The sequence below is a fragment of the Canis lupus genome, chromosome 24, assembly GCF_011100685.1.
Source record: "Canis lupus familiaris isolate Mischka breed German Shepherd chromosome 24, alternate assembly UU_Cfam_GSD_1.0, whole genome shotgun sequence".
NCBI classification, from domain to species: Eukaryota; Metazoa; Chordata; class Mammalia; order Carnivora; family Canidae; genus Canis; species Canis lupus.
The window spans coordinates 1,787,424-1,798,114 of NC_049245.1; positions in this window are offsets into that span (position 1 = coordinate 1,787,424).

Genomic DNA, 10,691 nt, shown 5'->3' on the forward strand with positions numbered 1-10,691 from the left:
CAATGGAATATTACTCAGCTATTAGAAATGACAAATACCCACCATTTGCTTCAACGTGGATGGAACTGGAGGGTACTATGCTGAGTGAAGTAAGTCAGTCAGAGAAGGACAAACAGTATATGTTCTCATTCATTTGGGGAATATAAATAATAGTGAAAGGGAATATAAGGGAAGGGAGAAGAAATGTGTGGGAAATATCAGAAAGGGAGACATAATGTAAAGACTGCTAACTCTGGGAAACGAACTAGGGGTGGTAGAAGGGGAGGAGGGCAGGGGGGAGTTAATGGGTGACGGGCACTGGGGTTATTCTGTATGTTGGTAAATTGAACACCAATAAAAAATAAATTTAAAAAAAAGAAAGAAAATACGACAGACTAGGTGGATTGAAGAACAGAAATTTATTTTGCACAGTTCCAGAGGCTAGAAGTTCAAGTCCAAGATGCTATCAGGATTGGTGTCAGTGAAACCTTTTCTCCTAGCTTGTAGAAAGCCGCCTTCTTACTGTGTCCTCATGTCTTTCCTCTGTACACATGCAGAGAGAGATCTCTGGTGACCCTTCCTCTTCTTTTAAGGAATAGTTCCATTGGATTAGTGTCCCACTCTCATGACCTCATTTAATCTTAATTATGTCCCTAAAGACCCCATCTCCTAAAACAATTGGCTTAGGGGTTAAGACTTCAATAAATATTTAAGGGGAGAGGCTCAAACCAGTCCATAACAGGGGGTGTGGACAGCTAAGTACTGTTGAGTGTGGAAAGCCAAAATATCTTAAATCCATACAGCGTGACCAGCAACATTACTGAATCACAAATAAAGTCAGGAATTAAAACAAATAATACTTCCTCAATTTTATAGCTGTGTTATGTCCTCGTTGCCATGGTGAAGCCTAGAGAAAAGCATAAATCAAAGTCAGTCTTTGGCACCTTTTTTCTGCCCTCTGCTGAGGACCACAATGGCTGATTCTTCTAGTAGCAAGATGGTAACAAGTTTCCATCACCCATTTAGCAAGTTTATAGAATTCATAGTGTTAGGGCACAGAGGTAAGATTCAGATCTTATATGCCTTGTTTAGAGAAGAAACAGATTCAACACCAGAAGGACATGAGCTTCAAGTTGCTTCTGTAGCTTTCTTTGGCTCAAGGGAGGCAAGGACAAGAGTTCTTTTCCCTGTAGCTGTTAAGGGCAGTTTTGATTGACAGACTTTATTTAAGACATTTTTTAATGCTCTTCTTTGGTGCTAGAGTGGCATCCAGTGAGCATAACAAAGTGGTCTGGACCCTCTATCAGTTCCAATAGTGAGCAAGACCCTAGATTCACAGGAGAGGGCAAGGTCATGAATAGAAGACAGATCCATTTCCCTCACAGGTGCCCCAGTTTCCAAGCCAGCCATGGAGGGATCATTCTTTAATAAAGGAGCCCGTGTGCTAAGCTGGGGCTGAGTTAAAATGGAGAAAGGAGAGAAAAAAACATTCATATGGGATGCTCAGAGCAAATTTTGCTCAAAATTTTGCTCAGAATTTGCCCTGAACACAGTGTGTCCCAGTACTTTATTGCTGTGCAAGAACAACCTCAGACCTAGTGGTTTAAGATAACCATTTTATTTTTCTAATGATTTTGTCAGTTGGACGATTTGCCTCTGACCACCAGGGTGGCTTGGGCTAGAGGACCCACTCCCAGGATAATTTCTTCCCTCACAGTGTCACACCCTTCCCAGGTGTGGGCTCCTCACAGCATGATTGTCTCAAGGCTGTTCAACTTTGATTGTGGCGGCTGGCTTGCCTGAGAGTGAACTGTCTTTAACACAGTGTTCCAGAGCCCAGAAGGAGGCTGCAGGGCTTCTTATGACCAGCCACAGAAATTGCAGAGCATCAGTTCCACTGTATTCTATTGGTCAAGTGCAGGTTCAAGAGGAGGGGCCTTAGATCCCACCTCTCAGTAGACAGAAGAGCAACTTTTAATATAGCAAACCCAGTATGTGTGTGAGAAAGGAAATCCTAGAATCTCACTGTGTGTGCAGGGAATCTGCTGTGTTTGCTTTGCTGTTTGGGTACAAAATTCAGAAAGTGGTGTAAGCTAGTCTGTCTTCATAGTGCAAAATTTGGAGCCAGATGATTCCATCTCTTACTGCCCTTCCACATGCCCTTATCTCACACACCTCAAGTTCCTGATCTGTGAAATAGGGGAAATAGTACAAAATATCTCAGCTTGTTATGAAGGTAAAAGGAACCCATATGCAAAAGCACTTTGTAAACTGCTAAAAGCAAAACATGTAAGGGGAATGTCTTGTCCTAAAGAAAATACTGTGTGTGTAGGGGGTGGGGGGCAGGAGGGCGGTGTTTTGGAATAAGTTGAACCTGAGTCCAAACCCCTGCAACCTGTAATATCAAGATCAAGATACCAAATCCAGAGAGGGGGCATTAGGATGGACGGAATAAAATTCTATGTGTGAAGCCCTGGGCACCAGGCAGGGCTAATTACAAGTTTACGGTCTCTCCCGTTGGCAGTCAGAGCCTGGGCTTTTTCCACCACTTAAAACAAGAAATAATAATCCTGAGGAATGTTCACTGAAGATGATGATGTTTCAGTTCTTGGTTTCACACCAGGAAGTGTGCTAGCACTTGCCCAGGTAAGAACTGCAGATTCTCATTTAGATTTACACACAGGAACACAGGAGCCTGTGTAAAAAGCAAAACAACAGCATCTCTAGAAGTCCCTCCTGACAATTCTGCTTCTTGTGCCTGTCGTCCAAGTGAGTGAAAGTGAAGAGACAGTTTGAAGGGAGCTCTGAAGTGAAAGCAATCTGCTGACAAGTTCACAGAGGCCTCCCAGGCATGATGATGACTTCTTGCCATCTTAATCCTTCATGAGTGTAGGCTTCTTGGATTGCAAGCCCGCACTCAACTTTCACCATGGAGTCTCTGAATCTTTTATCAATATATTTAGAAACATGCATGTGTTTGGAGGTGATGGGAATGACAGTTAATCTGAGAGAGACAAGTGATTCTCTCCATTTTTTCCCAGACATTGGGGAATATATTCCTAACACAAACCTAAGAAGCTACAGTATCAAGCAGAGCCCTTTTTTGTTGGAGATCATACCATTATTTTCTGCTCAGAGTAATACTGGCATATATTTGGATCTAAGGTGTCTATTGGTGACAAGAAGTTCACAAACTTTTAAGAATAAAGTGGGAGGGAGCACAGAATGAATCCAGGAAAGTAAAAGGCACTCTGACTTCCAATGATGTACTAGCATTCTTTTTTCTAAGTAAGGAAGCCTGAGCAAAGTACCTTGTACAGAACTGTGTGCAGTGATCAGAAAATAAAAATGAGTTATCTTTGAACAAAGCTGATGTCTGATTCACTGTCAGTAAAGCATGTGTCAGATACAATCTAGTTGTTTCAGAAACCATTTTACTAAATGTTAACATTTTTACACACTTGTTCAATATTCTTGCTTGGTATCCCTTGAAAGAAGCAAATAGCACACAAGAGATCTGAGTTGGGGTACAGCAGTCTGTTTTTATGGGACCCTTCCATGAAGGGGTCATGATAGATTTATATGAATATTCAAATTGTGTCTTAGCATCATGCTGCTTATGGTCAAAAGAGGCCAACCAACCAGAGCCAACCATGGGCATTGTGCTCATGGTGGGCAGGGCTGTGCTCACCCATTCAAAGGAATAACTTCATAATGCCCTAACCAACATTTTGTCAGCTGTAGAAGCAGCAGGTGGGAAGCCAGGGAGGGCTGACCCTTGTTTCCTCCTGACCCACACAGTCTCCTCTGAGTGGGACAATTCTGAGGAGTGTTCTACAGTTTCCCAGGGGTACCCTGCAGGTTTTCCCACAATAGAATACTTGTTGGCTTCCTCCCCTTCCTTGTCTCTCCTCCCTGTTCTGTCAGACCTCACTTTACCTGGGATCACTTCCCAACAAGTTGCTTATACTCAAGTCCTTTCTCAAGGTCTGTCTCCAGAGATTCCAACCTCAAGACAGAACTCCACTCATTTCTTTCTATGTTTACTCCCCTCGTCTTTTCCCAATCATCAGAAATGTTCTCTATTCTGACTGGTCTTAGTAAATTCAGATTCCATTCAATGAGATGGACATTCATAATCACCTGATTGCAGAGATGTCAGGATGTAATTTCAAAGAAATCTATTGTCTAGTGCTAGAATGTCAGGCAGTTTGGAAAATGTTCCTCCCTTAAGGCCCCACAGTGAGCCAAATCATAAAGAAAGATGCTTTTTTATCCTGTCAATGACTTTTTATGGGAATCATCTTGGGTAAAATGTTTCGTGCTCTTCATGCTGTATTTTTCAACTCATTGCCTGTAGTTATCACTTTGAGCCAACTCTTCTAGAAATAATATTTCTTTGCAATAGAAAAATAACATGATAAATAAGAATGCATCCCGACCTCTTGGATTTTCCTTCATAAAGTTTCTATCTCCAAACATTTTGGAAATGATTTTCATATTTCTTCTCTTTATAGTTAACCATGACCAAAAGCACACTTGTAACTCTGTGTAAGACACTCTTTCCTTTTCAAGCTTCATGCAACCCAGTCATACAAACAAGCTTCAAGATTTATAATCAATTTAGTCTTTGTATCCCATTTCTGGCTTTGTTTATGCTAGCTTAGTCTTCATCAAAATGACAACCAAAAAAAAACTAAAAAAAACAAAAAACAACAAAAAAAACAAAAAAAACAAAATGACAACCAAATTAATTCTGAAAAATGGGAATTTCCCTTTATCCTCCCAATGAACTTCATTCTGCTGTAAATATGTATCGAATGTACTTACTACTACTACTACTACTACACACACACACACACACACAGATGTGTGGGTTTTTTTTTTTTCATGTAGTGATTCTGTATTTTCCCTTTTTAATAATTATTTTTGGAACTTCATTTAAGCCACTTATTTGTTATGTTCTAAAAACATACCCTAATGGAATACCACAATGGGTTTAAACCAATCTCTGGCGGGAAAATCTCCTTGATAACACACTAGCTCTGACATTGAAGAAAGAAACTGGAGGAGAATGGCGTCAAGAAACTACAAGATTAGCCTGAGCCTCTCCACGGCATCCTCCCCATTCTTCAGTGCTGTTAAGTTTGTGCTCGAGTGGGTCTGTATCCCATGCCTCTCAAAGGCCCCTACCCTCAAATAAGGAACAGAGGCAGTTAAAAAGTGGAAAATTGAGAAAATGCAGAACACATCATTAACTCATATACTCAGGAAGCTGTGGCAATCTTTACTTCTCCTCACATAAGGCCCACTATAAATGAAATATATATTTTAATTATTTCCAGTTTAGATATTCCCAGTGCGCAACACACAACCTCAACTGTTCGCTGTAGAATAAAGGAAAATTGGGCGGTAAGAAAGCGAGAAGAAAGTTGCAGCTAATGCAGAACAGTTGCAAGGCATCGTCACATTGCCCTAAGCAAAACTCTTCTTTTTTATTTTGTAGAAAAAGCAATTGATTTCCCCTATGTGCAGCGTCTGTATTCAGATTCTGTTTTCTCATGAACTCTGACAGGTTTACCCAAAGCAGCTTTGCAAACCAGCTGCTCCTTCACAATCTCTGTGGTTATAATGCTTTTAAGTTGCAGGGATAACTGAAAATGTACATGGTTCTCTGGGATGCAAGGCAGGCAGCAGGAACTGTTGACATATTTTATTTTTTTACATAGCATTTTCAATTACAGAGAATGGCATAGCTATGAACTTTCATTGGGTGCCCCACCACCACCACTTGACATTTGTTCGGCAACATAAAGCATGCAAAGTCACTTCAACTCAGCCTCTCTCCAGAAAAATCTGCGGGTTGCTCAGCAATGTCATTTCTGACTCAATGAAAACCAAGCCAGAGCCCTTTTGGTGCACTGAGTATATGGCTTTTCCAGTTAAACCACCGGAGGAGCTCACCCCGGAAGTGGAATCTGTAGACATCACAACACAGTGTGCAATATTACTTTCAAACTCTTTTGGCTATTCAGCCAATTTTCCCCCTAATCTGGAAAAAACACCCTAATTTCTTCAAAAGCTCTTATAACTTATTATTGTTTTTCAAGCTTAATAATTCCCTACTCTAAAACTTTATCACAATTGCTTACATTAAAGAGTTTTGACCTCAGCTTTAGCAGCAGAATAGCTGGGGTAAGTTTAAAATTGGTCTTGCATAAGACAGGTTTAGTACTTTCAAGAACCAAAAAAGGTTTTCCTTTTTTTAAAATAGAAGTGTTTATGAGCCCCGCTTTGGCCTGCAGCCAATGTATGATTATTAAATAAACGTATTTATTATTTAGGTATTATACCTAAATATGCACTAGGGTGAAAAATGTCCTAGAAAATTAAACTGTCAAGGAGTAGGAGAAAAAAATGGTCTCAAAGTATCCCAAAATGCTTGGAGAGAAATGGTTTTTAAGATTGAGGTTTGATGTTATAACCTCTTCTCCCCCAGGAGTGGTACTTTCTGGTTGCATGAATCCTTTCAGGGTTCCCCAAATTCACATTTCCCTTTGTGCATCTGAGTCTTTGTACATGTTGTTCCAAGTGCCCAGGGAGCTCACTGTTTCTTCCCAGCTTAAGAACTCATCCTTCCAGACCTTCCAGGCCTGCCTTTCCCCCCACTTTTCTAGGGACCGGCAACATGCTCCACAGCTGCTGTAGAGCTGAAGCATTGAGCTCTACTGCAACCTAGTCTCCTTAGTATCACTAGCCCTCTGCAAAGTACCAGGTTAAGAAGCCTTTGCTAAATTAATAAAGATAATGTAATGGTGGAAGTACATACATACAAATTTATATACTATTTTTATTATGTAAAAATTTTCAAATCAGTTGGAAGAAGAGACTCGGCACACAGCTCTTAATTCACCGTGAGAAGCAGCTCATATTTTTCATTTTTCTATATAGAAGACCAATATTTTTCAGAAAAAAATTGCTTCAGAAGTAACCATTATAGTAACAAAGTTATTTTTAAGTATGCATGTTTTATCATCAATTTCCAAGCTCCATTTGACTGTTTTCTTGTATCTTTTTTACTTGGCATACAGCCTCTTTGCTGGAAAAATGTCCATATGAGTGTGTGTGTGTGTGTGTGTGTATGCATGTGTGTGAAATCATCAGTACTTCCCACATAATCTATGGGTTAGATTTCCTAGAATAATTAAAAATGTGACATATGGAATACTCAAGTGCCTCATTAAAAAAGAAGTGCAGGAAGGAGAGAGAGAAAGAAGGGGGCAAGAAGAAGGAGGAAAAGGATGAGGAGGAGGAAGAGAAAGGGAAGGGGAAGGGGAATGGAAGAAAGGAAAGACAGAAGTCTCCTCTGACCCCACATATAGCTACACTAAGCATTAACATTTATTAAGCCTTTGTAAGCCAGGCATTGTTTTAAGTACTTACTACGATTTGTCTTATGTAATCTTCACCCACACTCTATGTGGCAGGTCCTACATTGTCCTATTATTACTCATGAGATAATGGTGTCAATAATAAATGGTAGGGTTGGATTTACACTTGGGCTCCTGATTCCAGAGTCCATGTCACCCCCTACTCCTTTGAAAGAGGCCTCCATTCTTGATCTATCAATTTCCTCACCTCCTACTCACCTTCCACCAATTCCACATTTCCTCTGAACCCATGATTCCAATGAAATAGCCCTTGGTGGTCAGGGGTAACCTCCATGTCACAAGGGATATTGTTCAGGCCACATCAGATCAAATTGTTGGCCAAACTCAATACTATTGACTTCTTTGTCCTGTTTCTCTTTAGTCTGAATCAGCTTTTCCTGTTTTCCTCCTTTTTCTCTACCAGCTCTTTCTCTGGCTCCTCACATATTCTTTCTATCCCAGCCATTTAAGAGGTATAATCCCAAGGGCTCCTTTTCCTCCTCTTACTCAGTGTTGTCATCTTAGAATCTAAGACTCAGATCATCTCATTTTTATCCCAGCTTCAATTATCACCTACATGCAAATGATGCATAAACATATAGTTCCAACAGAGACCTCAGATCTACATCCTGAGTTTCAGACCATGTATGTCCAAGTGACCACCTGATAGGTACTCTTGGATGGTGTGAAGATACTGAGAACTTGCTCATCAATTTATGTATTGCTAAATCTCTAGGACTGGCAACAATGCCTGATACACAGCAGGCAATCAGCACATTTTGGTTGAATGAGTTAATAAATAAGTGGATGAAACTCCACGTGTCTAAAACTAAACTTATGATCTCCTATCCCCCAAACCTATCCTCTTAGTTATTTAGTTAGTTATCCTCTTAGTTATCAGTGCCCTTATTTCCCTGAACGGCACCACCTTTGAAAACCCTGCTCTCTTCTGCCATCACAACACTGACTTCTCTGAATTTTATTTCCTATGTATGTTTAAAAATCAATCCATTTTCTCCACCTAACACAGCCATTTCTCTATGCTACCTCCATTAAACCCACATCCATTCATACCCTTTCCAATCACGTTTCCACAATGTTGTCAGAGTGGTCTTCTTAAAAGATAGATCTGATCATTTGCCAACACAGAACTCTTCAGGAGTTTTTCATTGCTCTTATAACTAAGATTCAAATCATTAATATGAGCGACAGGACCCTGAGCTGCCTGACTTTCCTGCCTGAGTTTCCAGATGCTCTTGTTTCAGAAAAGTTTTTAATTTTCTGTAGACTTCAACCTCCCTTGTGCTTAAGGGTCTTTACATACAGAATCACTATAGCCTAAATCCCTGAGCATCCACCCCCTATGCCCTACTTTAATGAGTTGATTCCCATTCATTGTTCTCTGATTCCATCTTCCTGTTAAAGCTGTAAATGATCATATTACATTTATCTGTGTGCTAATTTGATGAATATCTGTCTTTCCCACTAGACTGTAAACTCCATGAAGGTAGGGACTGTCTTCATTCTGTTTAGTTTTATCCTCATGTCCTATTAGAATGTCAGCTCAATAAATAATTATTGTAACTACTGAAGGAATTTATTGATGAAAAAAAAAACAAGACATGGGTTGAAAAACTTCAACTGGAGCTTAAGAGATACAGAGAGAATAAAACAATTGTACAAACAGAAAAGATTATCTGCAAAAGAAAAAGCTTCCAGGTTGGATTCATTAATATCTGGAAAGAGTTTATGCCAGAAGATATTATAATGATATATTAAACTTTGAGGAGAAAAAAATCAGCCAAAGAAATCTAGTAAAGATTCCATTATATTTTTAACATATAAAGGCAACAGAAATCCTTCCTCAAATATGTGAAACAGAATCATAATGTCTATCATTGTTCATTTTTCGTGAATTATTTTGTATCTATACTATATAAGAGTTGAAAAAGGAAGCAGAATGATCAAAGAAACAGAAAAATAAAAATATAGCAAAGTAACATAAAACTTAGCATGTGTTTTATGATAGTAAATTTAAAAAATAAATCTGGGATCCCTGGGTGGCGCAGCGGTTTGGCGCCTGCCTTTGGCCCAGGGCGCGATCCTGGAGACCCGGGATCGAATCCCACGTCGGGCTCCCGGTGCATGGAGCCTGCTTCTCCCTCTGCCTCTCTCTCTCTCTCTCTCTCTCTCTGTGTGTGACTATCATAAATAAATAAAGAAAAAAATATTTAAAAAAAAATAATAAATAAATAAATAAAAAATAAATCTACTGAAACAAACAATTATTCTCAAGTTGAATACAGAAACAAATGACATTTTTCAGTGCACAGATCAGTGGTATGAAGTACATGCCCGTAGATGATTAGAAAAAATTGCAAGCAAAAGAATAGAAAAAAGATTGAAGACCCAAATGTGCAAATTAAAGCCAAAAAACTCTTAGGAGAAAACACAGGAGAAAAATTTCATAACATTTGATTTGTCACTGGTTTCTTAGATATGGTACCAAAAGCACAGGAAACAAAAGAAAAAATAAAGAAGTTGGATGAATATCAAAATCAATCTGTGCATCAAAGGACACAAAGAATAGAGTGAAATGGCAACCCATGGAATGGGAAATATATATGTAAATCATATTTATGATAAAGGGTTAATATTCCGAATACATAAAGAACTGCTGTAACTCAACAATGGAAAAGAAATGACCCAGTTAAAAAGTGGGCAAAGGACTTGAATAGACACTTCTCCAAAGAAAATGTACAAATGTCCAATAAAGCACAGAAAAAGATACTTAGTATCACTAATTATTAGGGAAATGCAAAATTTAAAACAATAAGATACCATCTCAAACCTATTATGATGACTATTACCAGATGAACAGAAAAGAACAAGTATTCATGAAAAGATGAAGAAATTGGAATCCTTGTGCATTGTTGGTAGGAATATAAGATGGTAAGACACTATGGAAAATAGTATTGCAGTTCCTCAAAAAATTAAAAATAGAATTACATGTGTTCTAGCACTTCCATTTCTACATATAAACACAAAAAAAATGGAAAGAAGTAAGCCACAGGAGATATTTGTACACATATGCTCATAGCAGCATTATTCAAAATAACTAAAAGGTAGAAGCAACCCAAGTGTCTATCTATGGATGAATGAATAAACAAAATGTGGTATATATGTACAATGGAATATGATTTAGCCTTACAAAGGACGGATATCCTGATGCATGCTACAACAGGGATGAATGTTGAAGACATTATGCTAAGTGAAATAAGA